Source organism: Myotis yumanensis, unplaced genomic scaffold (genome assembly GCF_028538775.1).
Source record: "Myotis yumanensis isolate MYYU_CA2020_CCGP unplaced genomic scaffold, mMyoYum1.0.hap1 SCAF_4, whole genome shotgun sequence".
Classification (NCBI taxonomy): Eukaryota; Metazoa; Chordata; class Mammalia; order Chiroptera; family Vespertilionidae; genus Myotis; species Myotis yumanensis.
In genome coordinates this window covers 96,607,187-96,621,508 of record NW_027223755.1, presented here as the reverse complement: position 1 = coordinate 96,621,508, position 14,322 = coordinate 96,607,187, and the positions used below count along the sequence as shown (strand labels likewise).

Here is a 14,322-nt window from a genome sequence, read left to right as displayed (position 1 = left end):
AAGCTTGGTCTTTTTTTCACAGGGAAGTCTATGGAGGGCCCCATGCTCCATTGAACTGTCACTGGTGTAGCCCCCAGGATTTTAGGATCAGTTGCCTGGCCTTTTGAGACACGATAAATACAGGCCCCTGTATTGCCATATGACACATTACCCCCAGATTTAGCCATTTAAAATAACAAGCATTCGTTATCTTACAGTTTGGGAGTCAGGAATCCAGATACAGTTTAGCAGGGTCTTCTGGTTCAGGGTCCCTGGCAAATCCCAACGACAGTGCTGGCTGAGGCCACAGTCCTCCCAAGGTAGGGAGGGGAAAAGATCTACTTCCCAGCTTACTCCCAAGGTGGTTATCAGAATTCAGCTCCTTGTGGAGCTATGGACTGAGGGCCTTTCTCAGAGGCCTCCCCCAGTTGCCAGCCCTGTGATCCTACCCAGAGGGAACTTACCCCACAGCAGCCTTCTTCATTACAGAAAGCACGGAAAAGAGCAAGGAGAGTGCCTGCAAGGTGGCAACCACAATCTTTGACTTTATGACATACTCAGAACTGACATGCTTTCCCTTTTGACATAATCTAATCTTAAAAGAAAGTCACTAGGTCCAGCCCACACTCAAGGGGAGGGATGGCAGCAGAAGGTGGGGTCATGGGGTGGGCTTGTTTAAGAAGCTCCACATACTCAGGCAGGAAGAGCAAGCTCCACAGACAGCTATCATCACTATGATCCCCAACCAGCCCACACAGCCCAACATGTCCCAGTTCTAAGTTCTTTCATGTGGCAAGACTGGTGGCACGGGACATGTACTTTGTTTACAGTGACCTCTTTCAATGTCAACCCATGCTTAGGTTAGCACTTTTATTTATAATCCAAATTTTTCTCTTCATGATCACATCTTTCATCTATTGCCCCAAAGTTCTTCCAAGTCCCTCCCTAGAACTTTCCTCAGGGAATGTCCCCATTTCTAAAGGGTTTGTGTTTCATTTTCATAAGGCTCTTCTCTTATAACTTCCATGAGGAGGGGTTGCAGATGCTCAAAGAAACATGGGTACAGTGAAAGAAATGGAGACTTTGATGGGACCTCAACTCTGCACCATCAGGCTCTGCTCTTTCCCCACCCCAGTGATCTCAGGCAGCACACATTCTACCATCCCTTCCTCCTCACCTGGATAATTTCCTGCTGACCCATAGAATTTCCCTGCTTTAATTCTACTATTTTTGATAACTAACCCTTGGACTTTCCGCTGCTCAAATGAAGATTCCCTTTCTGATCAATGCTGCCACTCAATACATTGCCCAGAAGATTGTTAGCACATCAAAGAGAACAGAGAACTTAGGGTACTTTTTTCTCACTGTGTAGCCCATGGACTGCCTCCGTCAGAATCACATGGAGAGCCCGTTAACAGGGCAGATCTCTACAGACCTTTCAAATTTGGGTAGCTCGGGTTGAGTCGGGATGATCTGCATGCAGCCTGAACTTTGAGAGCTACTGTCTTGGATCACATCAATTCAAGGTTCCCAAACCCAGCTGCACACCAGAATCATGTGGGATGCTTTTGGAAAATATCCATGCCAAACTTCATTCCCGGGGGTTCAGATTTAGTTTTTCTAGGTGGGCCTTGGCTGCTGTAGTTTGTGAACTCTTACTGTCCTATTGTCATTTTATATATGAGAAAATTGAGACTCAAAATGGTAAAACAACTTGTGCAAGCAGTGAGCTAAAAAAAAAAATAATAATCCAGGATTCCAACCCAGGTCTGTAGGATTTCAAAGTCCATACTCTTTCTACTGCAGTATAATCCACATCTTGTGGTTAAAAAGTACTTTCTAATCTCTGATAGAACTCAAAGTTGGGGAATTGAAAGTATAAAAAAGTAGAAGGTAGAAGCCGATTTGCCCTCTGTGGTCAGTCCTCCCCAGACCACTTGGAGGAAGAACTTTCTATACAACGTTAGATTAGTGAGATTTGTTTCAGGTGCGGGGACAGAAACCAAACACAACAGCCAATGTGAGAAGGAGGGAGTTATTGGGCCCTGAAGTTAGGATTGCCTGATTTCATAAATATGCAATGTCATCAGAGCTCTCCCTCTCTCTATCTCTCTCTTCACCTCTCTCTTACTTTATGTTTAACCCTCACATATGTCTTTGTACTTCAAATTGGCTCCCTCCAATTGTTGGTTAGTTGCCACCTGGCAGGCTCCAGCCTATATTGTTTAGCTGAGAAAAACAGCTTAAGTATTGGAGTCTTTCTCATAGCAACCAGGTAGTGAAGACCTAGCCAAAGTCAGGGAAGAATTCTGATTGGTCCTCTTTGGACCAATCACTGTGCCTTGGAGAAATGGAGAAGTCTAATTGCCTAGGTTTGGATTAACATCAAAATAGAAATTTTCATCTTTAGCTCATAAAACAAGAGATGCCCCTCCAGGGAATATGAGTATAATGTTAAAAAAAAAAAAGAAGAAGAAAGAAAAGAAATGTCCATGTCCCTATATTGATGAAAAACACAGGTATATGCACTCTGTAATCCATGGTCTTGAATTCCAGCCCTGGGGCATTATTAAAATACAAATTTCATCCCAGATGTGAACCAAGTAATACTAGAATACTTCATTCCCTCACCAAACTTTTCTCTTCCATGTCTGTGCTCATGAAAATGGGGAAGAAACACCATAAGTAAGACTCCAAAGCATAGTTGAAATTTAATTTTCTCAACATAACCATGACCGTAGCTGTGAAGAGTAAGCATTCCCCCATCTGGGAAAGTGCTAAGCGAACTTTTGAAACCTTGAAGAAATGAAGACCACAGACATTGCCCATCCCGAAATCGCTCTTGTGGAGTTTGGTTGCCTGCTGAGCTAATGACCCACTGACTGGGTTTTAGGCTTTTGAAAGCCGAGTTCTAACATCAGACTTTCATCTCAGACATAGCAGCCTGTCTCTAATGAATTTTTTATTTGTTTACTCATTGCTTCTCTGGGATATAAAAGTAATGCTCATCTTTTTAATATTAAAAATAAAACTTTAAATCAGGGCCTAATCCAATTCCAAACTGTTTAAATTCACTACATCCAAGACCACTTTGCTTCTGGAGAAACTGCTTTCTGAAATAAAGGAAGATGGGACTATGGGGAAAGAGTGACGTGCCATATGCATGTTCTTCTTCTTTCTAATCCCTTTGCAAGCATAGAGGTAAATTATTCATGTCAGACTGTGTACTGTACATCATGTGAGTCCCAGGAACACATCCGCCAAACAGCTGTGCTCCCTTTCTCAGGAGGGGCAGCTCTCAAAGACTTCACATCACTCTTCTCTCTGCCCTGGAAGCCCAGGCTGTCGACTCTCGGGGATTTAGAAACCACCAATAAGAGAATGTGCCATGTGGAGAAGCTTGGCATGGGAGGGTCCAGATGCCACTCAAGGGAAGCCTTGCACCCAAAGGCTGCTCAGAGGGCCAGAGTGAATCCAGCTGAGCTTCCACATGTGGAAAAATAAAATACAATAAATAAAATACAACCAGCACAGCAAGATCCACCAGGGTATGGGATTGCTATAGGGAGAGAAAGCAGATAGGTGATGACCCAGGGCCAGGGTGGGGGTGGTGAGGAAGCAGGAAGGATTACAGAGAGATAGCAGGAAACCCTGGGTGGGGGTTAGGGGTGTTGGATAGGTTCACTCTTTTGATTTCAGTGATGGTTTCAGTGATATATACACAAATCAGTATTGATCAAATTGTAGATTCTGTGTGTGGTGCATTTTATGTCAGTTATACATCTATAAGAATAAAAGTGTAATATGCTAATTGGACCAGACGTCCTTCTGGATGACCTTCTGGACAAAGCTGGGGCTGTGAGGGAAGCCTGGGTCCCGGGTGCCAGAGGGAAGCCGGTGCCAGCAGCCGGTGGTAGGAAGGCCTACTCTTGCACGAATTTCGTGAATTGGGCCACCAGTTAATAATAAAAGCCCAGCGACCATTATGGCAGAATGACCAGAAAGACCAGTCACTATGAGGTGTACTGACCACCAGGGGCAGACGCTCAACACAAGAGCTGCTCCCTGATGGTCAGTGCACTCCCATAGCTGGAGTGTCACTCAGCCAGAAGCTGGGCTTACGGCTGGCGAGCCCAGCGGCAGTGGCAGGAGACTCTCCCGCCTCCACAACAGCGCTAAGGAGCAGCGAGCCAAGCGGTAAGTAGCGAGCAGGCAGGTGGTTAGAAGCGAAGAGTCCCAGATTGTGAGATGGATGTCCAACTGCCAGATATCCCCTCAGGGTCCCGGATTGCAAGAGGGTGCAGGCTGGGCTGAGGGACTCCCCTCCCACGCCTCCCCCCCCCCCCCCCCCTGCACAAATTTTGTGCATCGGACCTCTAGTACATTAATAAACCTGTAGACACATACACATGGACTCAGAGTCATTGTGACTGGTCTTTCAATCCCAAGTTTCCATTTATTAGTCCAGTAACCATGTATATACATACACATACACATGGTCAGTGCGCCACATACACATCAGTTAATCAGTTAACAATAAAATGAAAGGTAAAAACTCTACCCTAAAGCTCAGTTTCCTGATCAGAAAATAGGGATAAGTACTTCAAGGAGTTGTTGTGAAAATCAATGAGAAAATGAAAACCCTAGTATTTCTACAAAGAAGTATTCAATAAACCATTGATTGTTTAAATATGCCTCTCTTTCTGTCTCTCCCCCTGCCCTACTCCCATCCCCATCCATCATAACTTAGATATATTTTCCTACATTTCTACTGGGAATGCTGTTAATCATATTGACTCCAGTCTTTGAAATGTACAGGATCTAGCAATAATGCAAAACCACATGTGCACATGTATAAATGTTTTGTTTTGTTTATTTTTTAATATATTTTTTATACATTTTTTGTTGATAGTATTACAGATATCTCCTATGTCATCCTCTTCCCCACCCCATATCAGCTCCTTTCCCTGCCCCCCAGGTCTTCAGTACCCTACATGTATAAATGTGAACACTGACAGAGAGCCGGTTGGCTCTGAATGCCTTCTATACATAGTTCTGATGTATCTCCAGCCACCCAAAGCTGATCCGTGGATCCAAGAGGTCAAAACTATGTTGTTCACTTGAGAAATGTTCTGGTTGGCTTCATAGATGGATTGCTTCACGAAAAAAGATATCACAGAGTTTTCTGGGAATGTGCACCAAGCAATCAGCACTGATGACATTGCACGTGCCTTCCCTCGATGCCAGGAAAATGTCCACCACCTTCTGGTGTCCCTGCATTTCTCCAGCAAGTATTTGCACACATATAGTGACATTGTTGGTAGCATGTGTGCTTTGGTGCGTGATCATGGACATCTCACTCACACTCATACACATCAGTTAATCAGTTAACATTAAAATTAAAAGTGAAAATTCAATGCTTTTCTCTTAAGATTAAACAAAATAAAATTATGTCTGCTTTCATTACTTCTAATCAACATTGTTTTAGAGGCCCTCACAAATGCAATAAAGTGAAAAATCCCATCTAATAAAGGGGTAATATGCAAATTAACCATCACTCCGACACAAAGATGGCAGCGCCAAGTCCCCTCAAGCCTGCTGGAGTCCCCAGTTCTTTCAGCCTGAACTGATTACTATGGCAAGTGGACCGAGAAGGTTTTCAGCAAGTGTGAGAAGCAAGTGTGAGAAGCAAGCCTTGGCAGGATGGAGGAGCCAGCGGGCTCAGGGCTGCTGCTGCTCAGAGAGGCCCTCGGAGTTCAGTTGTGAAACCACAGGGACCCACTCCAGCATGGGCTGGGGAGGAAGCACCACTGCCACCCGCCCAGCGCCAGGTTCCTGGTTAAGGAAGCGGGTTCAAGTCACAGCCATGAGGCCTGGCAGGGCTGAATCACCCGGGACCATCATGGCTGAGCTCTGGCAGGGCGGTGAGCACCTCTGGGATCACTGTCTGCCCCTGGGCCATCTGTGGACACCGGTGGGGTGGGTGCAGGTTGAACATTTTAATGAAAATGGGATGCCTGTGCCCCCTCCTGGGCAAGGAGAGGGCAGTGGGATGGGGTGCAGCCTCGGACCCTGTTAGGAGGCACCCAGGCTCAGGAGGGGCTGGGAGCAACCTGCAGACATGCTACAAGAAAGAGGTTCTGAACTGCCAGGACACCGAGGGCCTGCTGCTGGAGTCACGCAAGGTGCAGACAAGGTGGCTCTCACTGGCACTGAGCTCGAAAAGCGCATCGACAGCCTGATGGACGAAATCGCCTTTCTGAAGAAGGTGCACAAAGAGGAGATTGCCAAGCTGTGGGAGCAGATCCAGTACGCTCAGGTCTCCGTGGAGATGGAGGTGTTCTCCAAGCCCGACCTCTCCACCACGCTCAAGGACATCCACCCCAGTAAGGGAAACTGGCTGCCAAGAACATGCAGAATGCCAAAGAATGGTTCAAGAGCCCCTTCACCATGCTGACCGAGAGCGCTGCCAAGAACACCGAAGCCGTGCGTGCTGCCAAGGACGAGGTGTCCGATAGCCACCGCCTGCTCAAGGCCAAGACCCTGGAGATCGAAGCATGCCGGGGCATGAACGAAGCCCTGGAGAAACAGCTGCAAGAGCTGGAGGATAAGCAGAACGCCGACATTAGTGCTATGCAGGACACAATCAACAAATTAGAAAATGAGTTGAGAACTACAAAGAGTGAAATGGCATGATATTTAAAAGAATACCAGGACCTCCCCAATGTGAAGATGACATTGCAGCTTACAGGAAACTCTTGGAAGGTGAGGAGACCTGGCTCAGTTTCACCAGCGTGGGAAGCATAGCCAGCGGCTACTCCCAGAGTTCCCAGGTCTTTGGCCGATCTGCCTATGGTGGTGTACAGACCAGCTCCTGCTTGATGTCCACTCGCTCCTTCCCTTCTTAATACACCAGCCACGTCCAGGAGGAGCAGATCGAGGTGGAGGAGACCATTGAGGCTGCAAAAGCCGAGGAAGCTAAGGATGAACCCCTCTCGGAAGGAGAAGCTGAAGAGGAGGAGAAGGAGAAGGAAGAGGCTGAGGAAGAGGAAGGAGAGGAAGAGGAAGAGGAAGAAGAAGAGGAAGAAGGTGCCAAGGAAGAATTTGAGGATGCAAAGGAGGAAGAAGGAGGTGAAGGTGAAGGAGAAGATGCCCAAGAAGCTGAGGATGAGGAGAAAGATGAAGGTGCTGGGGAAGAGCAAACAACCAAGAAGAAAGATTGAGCCCCCTTTCCTTAATTATTTCAAGAATAATCCTCCCGAAACCAGGTCAACCCCTTCACCAACCAAGCAGGTGAGTTCCCAACACTATATGAATTAAGAAGTCAATATATGTAACATTCGGAGGTGACTCAGGTTGGACATTAAATGTTGTTCTATGACTTTTCTCCTTATGCAGAGTATCTGTTTGCTTGCAGAGTGGCTTTCTGGCTTGCTGCTGGCCTGTGTATGGTCCATGCTTATGAGTTCAGGATCTATGGCAATGTGAATAATTCAGACGTTTACAATAAAAACACATGAATACATGAATTCACTAATGTTAATGTTAAACTTCATGAAAAAAATAGTTCTTTGATTCTTTGGTGGTTAGAAATTAAAGACCTCAAATCATGTGCAATAAACAGTAAATAAAGTTACACTGAATGACAAAAAAAAAGAAAAATCAGGGGCCAGGAAATGTTCAAAGAACTGGGGAACTATTCCCAAATCAGGAAGGGAAGTCACAGGGTGTATATTATTGCTATGAATACAGTATTTCCTACTACTTACAACATGTACAATGTAGTGTATTAGATGCCTTCCTATCACATGAAGTACATACTCTCATAGAGTAATACTGGTAGATATGTGATACTTATGGTGGTAACGTCATATCCTATCTACACTAATAAAAGAGAAACATGGTAATTAGCGTACGACCACTACCCTTTTCATTGGCTAATCAGTGAGTATATGCAAATTAACTGTCAGCCAAGATGGTGGCCGGCAGCCAGGCAGCTGGAAGGGAACATGAGGCTTGCTTGCTGCAGTGAAGGAGGACTCCAACCTTCCCTGCCTGCGCTGCCGGCCTCTGAGCTGGCAGTTTGAAACTTTGTAACAAATATAGCCGGCCGGGATCTCAGAGCTGGAGTTATACATTGTTTCGATTATAGAACGCAAACAAACCAGTGGAAGCCTCAGAGCTAGAGCCAGAGTTAAAGCTGGCCCAGAATAAAATAAAAAAAGAGAAAAAAAGGAGCGGTTGGGAGCTTCAATCAACAACCGCCAGCCTGAAAGCAGCCCTCAGCCCCTCACCCAGACTGGCCAGGCACCCCAGTGGGGACCCCCACCCTGAAGGGTGTGTGACCAGCTGCAAACAGCCATCATCCCCTCATCCAGGCTGGCCAGGCACCCCAGTGGGGACCCTCACCCTGATCCAGGACACCCTTCAGGGCAAACCAGCCGGCCCCCAGGCCTCTATCCTATATGGTAAAAGGGTAATATGCCTCCCAGCACCGGGATCAGCGGAGCCTCGAGGCCTCCTGGCACCGGATCAGCATGACAGGGGGCAGCGCCCAAACCCCCTGATCGCCCTGTGACTCTGTGTGTGACAGGGTGCGGCGTCCCAACCCCCTGATCGGCCCTGCTCTGTGACAGGGTGAGGCGCCCCAACCCCCCCGCCCCCACTCCACAGGCCCTGCTCTGTGTGTGACAGGGTAGAGCCATAACCTCTCCATCGGCCCTGCCCTGAGTGTGACAGTGGCGGCACCCCAACCCCCTGATCCGCCCTGCTCTGTGTGTGACAGGGGGCGGTGCCCTAACTCCCCTATCAGCCCTACTCTGTGAGTGACAGGGGGGAGCTCCTCAACCCCCTGATGGGCCCTGCTCTGTGCATGACAGGGGGCAGCGCCCAACTCCCTGATTGGCCCTGCTCTGTGCGTGACAGGGGGTGGCGCCGCAACCTCCCCATCGACCCTGCCTTGAGTGTGACAGGGGGCGGTGCCCCAACCCCCCAATTGGCCCTACCCTGAGCGTGACTGAGGGTGGCATCGCAACCTCCCAATCCGCCCTGCTCTGTGCATGACAGGGGGCGGCACCCCAACTCCCCAATCAGCCCTGCTCTGAGCCCGACCAGGGGCTGCACCTAGGGATTGGGCCTGCCCTCTGCCATCCAGGAGCAGGCCTAAGCCAGCAAGTCGTTATCTCCCGAGGGGTCCCAGACTGCGAGAGGGCACAGGCCGGGCTGAGGGACCCCCCCCTCGCCCCCCGAGTGCACAAATTTTTGTGCACCGGGCCTCTAGTCTATACTAATAAAAGGTTAATATGCTAATTAGACTGTGAGACCTTCTGGACATCCTTCTGGACAAAGCCATGGTGGCAGAGCCGAGGCAGGGTAGTTAGGGGCGATCAGGCCAGAAGGGGAGAGCAGTTGGGGGTGATCAGGCTGGTGGGGAGGGGTAGTTGGGGGTGAGCAGACTGGCAGAGGGGACCAGTTTGGGGTGAGCAGGCTGGCAGGGGGAAGGGCAGTTGGGGGCAATCAGGCCAGCATGGGGGGTGGCAGTTGGGGGCGAGCAGAAGGGACCAGTTGGGAGTGAGCAGGCCAGCAGGGGGGACAGTTGGGGGAGAGCAGGCTGGAAGGAGGAGGTGATCAGGCCAGCAGGGAGAGCAGTTGGGGACAAGCAGGCCAGCAGGGGGGGCAGTTGGAGATGAGCAGGCTGGCAGGGGCGCAGCTGGGGATGAGCAGCCCGGCAGGCAGAGTGGTTAGGGGCAATCAAGCAGGCAGGCAGGTGAGTGGTTAGGAGCCAGTGGTCCCAGATTGCGAGGGGGTTGTCCAACTGCTGGTTTAGGCCCAGTCCCTGTAGGGGACAGCAGTCAGACATCCCCCACGGGGTCCCAGATTGAAGAGGGTGCAGGCCAGGCTGAGGGACAGCCCCCACCCCACCCCCCATGCACGAATTTTGTGCACTGGGCCACTAGTAAAATAAAATAAAAGTTATAAAGTTTGCAAGAAAGAAGTAGAACTCTATTCACAGATGACAGGATTTTGCATATAAAATCTCCAAATGAGTCTACAAAACAAACACACAAAAGGTGCTATAACTAATATGTAAATTTAGCAAATTGTAGAAGACCAAGTTAATATACAAAAATCAACTGTATCTCTGAAAAGAACAACTGGAAAAATATTCAGGTAAATATTATTTACAAAATCAAGCAACATTTTATATCCAGGTAAACTTAACAAAGGATGTGCACTGAAAACTGTAAGCTATTGCTGAGATAGATTATCAAAGACAAATGATGCAAACTATGCCATGTTCATGTATTAGAAGACTCAATAGTATCAAGGTGTCAGTTCTTTCCTGATTTATTTACTCATTCAGTGTCATCCCGTTCAGCATCCTTAAAGACTTTTTATAAAAAGTTACATGTTTCTAAAGGTACATGGTGGGGCAATAGTAGGTGGTGAGTATGCAAAACAGTGTATTCCCATATTATTATTTATGAATTATTGTACTATTTTCCACACAAACAACTGTAAACCAACTTTTGCCCCACCCTGTACTTTGAAAGTCCAAAAAGAGCTTAACTAATTTTGAATAAAAAAAGTGTAGAGCCAGGACCGGTTTGGCTCAGTGGATAGAGCGTCGGCCTGCGGACTCAGGGGTCCCGGGTTCGATTCCGGTCAAGGGCATGTACCTTGGTTGCGGGCACATCCCCAGTGGGGGGCGTGCAGGAGGCAGCTGATTGGTGTTTCTCTCTCATCGACGTTTCTAGCTTTCTATCCCTCTCCTTTCCTCTCTGTAGACAATCAATAAAACATATTTTTAAAAAAAAAAGTGTAGAGAAAACAAGTTAGAAGTTGTTATAAGGAAGTATCTTCATGACACTGCTTCTCAGAACAGAAAAACACTGGCTGTAACAGAAAAGAAATAGGGCCTGATCAAAATGTTAAATCTCTATCTTTCAAAAGGCACTAAAAATACCATAAATAGGCAAGATGTAGAGTGGGAGAAAATATTCACAACAAATATATTTGACAAAAGACTTATATCCTGAATATATTAAAAAGAAAAAGAAGCTCCTGTAACCCATTTTTTTAAATGGGCAAAACAATTAATCATACATATACTTCACAAAAGAAGGTATACCAATGTTCAGTCAACTCAAAAAAAAGTTTCTAATATCATTAATCATCAGAGAAATGCAAATTTTTAATAATAAAAGTGTAATATGCAAATCAACCAAACGACCGAACAGCAGAATGACCATCCGGATGACCTTCCGGATGACCACACTATGACACGCACTGGTGCCAGGCCAGCCAAGGTGGTGTGATGCAATTTCCGGGGGGCCCTGCCATTGCCCCATGATTGCCCCTCAGAGGGAGGCCCAGGCCACCCTCTGTGGGGCGATCGATGGGAGGATTCTATGATTGAATGCCCCAAAGAGGAAGGCCCAGGCCACCCTCTGCTGGACGATCGCGGAGCCCTGGCCGGGTGGATGGGGCCTTCCTCTGCTGGGTTATCGATCATGGAACCCTCGCCAGGTGGGCAGGGCCTCCCTCTGTGGGGCAATTGATCACGGAGCACCGAAATTGATTGCCCCACAGAGGGAGGCCCAGGCCACAAGCCAGCAATGCTGTGGCGGGTGTGCAGGACCGGCCAGTGATCACCCCACAATGGGAGGCCCAGGCCAGCCAAGTGATCGCACCCCACATCTGTTGCCCGTAGAGGGAGGCAACTGGTGGTGGGAGAGGGAACAGTAGTGCCACACAGTTGGCAAGCAGTGGCAGTGGCAGGAGAGGGGCCACTGCCGGCAGCTGAGGTAAGGAAAGCCCTGATAGGCTCTTATTGCCAGCTAGGCCTAGGAACCCTACCCAAGGGGTCCCAGATTGCGAGAGGGCACAGGCCGGGCTGAGGGACACCACCCCCCCCCCCCCATGCACGAATTTCGTGCACTGTGCCTCCAGTCCTATATAATAAAAGGCCAATATGCAAATCAACCAAATGGCAGAACGACTGTTCCATATGATACGCACTGACCACCAGGAGGCAGATGCTCACCGCAGGAGCTGCCCCCTTGTGGTCAGTGCGCTCCCATAGGGGGAGCACTGCTAAGTCAGAAGCTGGGCTCACGACTGGTGAGTGCAGTGGTGGTGGAGGAGGGAGCCTCTCCTTCCCCCGCGTCAGCGCTAAGGATGTCCAACTGATGGTTTAGGCCCAATCCTCCTGGGGACCAGGCCTAAGCCATCAGTCCTACATCCCCTGAGGGCTCCCAGATTACAAGAGGGCACAGACTGAGCTGAGGAACCCCCCTCCCCATGTGCATGAATTTCATGCACTGGGCCTCTCATTAAAACCAATATGAGCCCTGGCCGGTTTTTGCTCAGTGTATAATGTCAGCCTGCATACTGAAAGGTCCAGGGTTTGATTCTGGTCAAGGGAACCTAGCTCGGTTGCAAACTTTATCCCCAGTTGCAGTCAGGTTATGTGCAGGAGGCAACCAATCGATGTGTCTCTCTCACACTGGTGTTTCTCTCTCTCCCCTTCCCTTTTACTCTCTCTAAGAATTGATGGAAAAATGTCCTCAGGTGAGGATTTAAAAAAATAATAATAAAAATAAAACCAATATGAGACATCACTAGAATAGCTATAATGGTAAAAGACTAGCCCCACCATAGCATAACAAAGCTGTGAAATAATTTGCATACACTGCTTGTATAAGCATACAATTGGACAATCACTTTGGAAAATTGTGTGGCAATTTTTTCAAACAAACGTTCACCCACTATATGACCTAGCAATTTCTTCCCTAAGTATTTAACCAAAAGAAATAAAAAATATATGTGCACAAAATGCCTTTTTGCCACGGTATCTTAATTAGTTCAGCCTGTTAAATGAGGTGGCTTAAACAGCAAACATTTCTTTTTCATGGTTCTCAAGGATGGAAGTCTGAGATCAGGGTACCAGCGTGGTGGAATTCTTGGTGATGTCTTCACATGACCTTTTCTTGGTGTATGCATGCACAGAAGCAGAGAGAGAGAGAGAGAAAGAGAGAGAGAGAGACCTTAATCCCCGGTCTGTTCCACTTTTTATAAATGCACCATGGGGTCCACCCATATTACCTGTTGTTTTAAACCTAAAAACTTCCCAAAAGCCCCACATAAGGGATTGGAGCTTCAACATATAAATTTGGAGGGGCGGGGGAAGGTGGGGACAAAAATTCAGTTCAAAGCACAGATTGCCCACAACAGCTTTATTCATAACTAGAAGCTTGGTGCATGAAAATTTGTGGACTCAGGGTCCCTCAGCCTGACCTGCTCCCTCTCGCAGTCCGGGACCCCTCAGGGGATGCCCACCTGCCAGCTTAGGTCTGCTCCCCAGGGGAATGGGCCTAAGCTGGCAGTCAGACATCCCTCTGGCAGCCTGGGAGCCCTCGGGGGATGTCCGACTGCAGCTTAGGCCTACTCCCCTGCAGCCACCTCTGCAGAAGGCTTGGCACCACCTCTCCCACTGCCAACGTGGAAGGGGGGGGCACCGGGACCTCCATGCTGGCCTGGCGGTGCAGGCTTGCTGACCCCACTCTCCACCCACTGGTTGTACTGGCAGGTCATTCCAGGAGGTTGTTTGGCCATCCATTCTAATTAGCATATCAGTTCTTTATTATATAGGATCGCCCCAAACTAGAAATAACCCATCAGCAGAGAATGAATACAATGGAATTCGACATATAATAGAATACTACTCAGCAATAGATAGATACCAAGAACTGGAACAAAAATAAGGATAATCCTCAAAAATAGGTTAACTAAAAGAAGCCGAACACAAACATACTGCTTGATTTTATTTATATTTTTCTAAAACAAGCAAAGGAAATCTGTGGTGAGAGAAATCCAGTCAGCAGTGGCTTTGATGCGTGGAATGTGGTATAAGCATCAACTAGGAAGACAAACGAGGGCTCTTTCTGGAAGGCTGAGCATATTACTTTCTTTGCACAGGCACGTGAATTTGCCAAATCTGGTTGATCTGGATTTGTGTGCTTCACTTTATATATATTAAACCTTTTTTTTAAAAAAAAAGACCTACTGCAAGGCCTCTCAGTGATCTGCAGTTCCTCAACTCTTAGAAGAATCACCGTGGAATTCTTGAGCATTTGGTTCACACTTCTAATCTCTTCGCCCAGCCAGAAGGTCTGGACAAGGTGGGTAATGCTTAGAATAATAACATTATTCTAAGTCTGAGGGTCGGAATGTCATGCCTGCGATGAGATAAGGGGGAAAGAGATGCCCCTTTTTAAGCTGCAGTCATTGTCTACGGGTCTGGGGAAGGGAGTCAGCTGTGCCCACCCATCCGTACTCTTG

The 14,322-nt window shown here is 47.8% G+C and overlaps 1 pseudogene; it reads left to right on the top strand.

Annotated features, from left to right (window-relative positions):
* Positions 1 to 5,987: 5,987 nt before the first annotated feature.
* On the top strand, positions 5,988 to 7,202 carry LOC139009482 (neurofilament light polypeptide-like; annotated as a pseudogene).
* Positions 7,203 to 14,322: the final 7,120 nt, after the last annotated feature.